The sequence below is a fragment of the Amphimedon queenslandica genome, unplaced genomic scaffold (assembly GCF_000090795.2).
Source record: "Amphimedon queenslandica unplaced genomic scaffold, v1.1 AMPQUscaffold_13494, whole genome shotgun sequence".
NCBI lineage: Eukaryota > Metazoa > Porifera > Demospongiae > Haplosclerida > Niphatidae > Amphimedon > Amphimedon queenslandica.
This window is the reverse complement of record NW_003546270.1, coordinates 373,331-375,168: the sequence shown is the minus strand read 5'-3', so window position 1 is coordinate 375,168 and position 1,838 is coordinate 373,331.

Genomic DNA, 1,838 nt, shown 5'->3' with positions numbered 1-1,838 from the left:
GGCGGAAGTAGGGGCTGTACACTGAGGTCCTGAGGGGCCTCAATCAAGTACTACAACTTTTATGAAAAACTTTTTATTATAATAATAAATGTTAAAAAATAATCAAACTGTCACTTACAAATACATCAGCATAAAGCCAGGATAAAAATACTTCAGCAATGCCAAGTGCTTGACAAGACAAATGCTTATTCCCTTTAGATTCTTTCAAAATTTCTAGGTGAAAAATGCACATTATCATGATGCATGATTTTAAAAACTCCTAGCTAATAGTCATTATTATTGACATACTGAATACGTACACAAACATGCACATTGCCGTCGTCATTCATTATCTACAAAAGTCAATATTAAATTTAGAAATCTAACATTAAATTTTTAATACTAACTATAATCCAAGGCTATAATAACATTACAACTAATGCTAATGTTACATTGCACATTCTAAACTGCAAGCAGTCAAATTAATCATCAAATCCTTTCCAGCTATCTTCACCTTTAAAGCATAGTAATAGAAACATATCAAAGGCAAGCAATGTAAACAAACAGGGTAATAATTAAACAGTAATAAATTATTACCAATCACATCAGTTTTTCTATTCCTTGTTCCTCCGTTATACACATCAAACTTAAAAGGGATAGAAGTCATGCCTGATAATCATCAAACACTACAAGTGCAAGAAATGCACAAATAATCTACTACATGTACAATATATGCTATATACTAAACATAAATTGTATATGCATGATACCAATTGTTTGGCACAAACATACATTAAAAACCACAAGCAAGATACATGTGCTCACAAAGAAAAACATCCCTCCAACCTTTTGAATCTCATTCCAAGGCAGACCTCAATCTTTACCACCATAATGCACTTTTTGTGCCCAGTAAGTACATGTATAAAAATATGAATATGACATTAACTAAGTAACAATGACAGTGGTAGCATCTACAATGTTTCTGATTGAATCATCGACAAAAGATGCCCAACATCAGCCAGCAAGCATTAACTTCATAATGTGCAGAGCATTGATGGCAGCATTATGTGCAACATCAGCTGGCAAGCAATTACATATTGAATGTGCACAGCATTGATGGCAGCCTTAACATGCATGATGATCATTATTATATGTACAAAATCACTGCTTAAATAATACTACATGTATAATAACAAATTTTAATGTAACTTAAAAATGAATCTTTTCAACAGAGCCCTGATCCATTAGCACAAGTTATTTGTCATAAACATGTAGTACAAGCCCCAAACAATATCTAGATTTGATATTGAAAGCTTCTTCCCTTCCTAATCCTCTGTCCTACATAAATGATAGTCACACAAATTTGAATCAATGCTAAACTCTAATGAACAGTAAACCTCTTTCACACCCTCTCCCTGTCCATTTGTTACTGTTATTTGTTATACATTGATTAGTCTCACTTTCTGAATGCAATTAGATCTCTTCATACTGAGTAATACTGGGTGGATTCGCACCAATGGTTTTCAGACACACTCACACATCTGTCACATTGCACATGCAGTCAGATATAAGTCACATTAAACAACCAACATTATTAAGATTGTGGACCTCCTATACACCATACCCACTTTTTATTAACAATCAATGCCTAAGAATTTTTAATAGACTTAAACGAGAAGGTGCGGTATAAAAGGCGGGGCCCTGGGCATGGTGGCTTCCGTTTTATTCACATGTAAAAATGTCGGCTCTAGATGGTGTTGCTTCTTCAAGGAAAAACGCAGGAAGAAAGGGGTTTTGGTACCAAATGGACTTCCATTTTACTCTCAAAGAAGACAAGGACCAGTTCTAGTTAGGCTGAT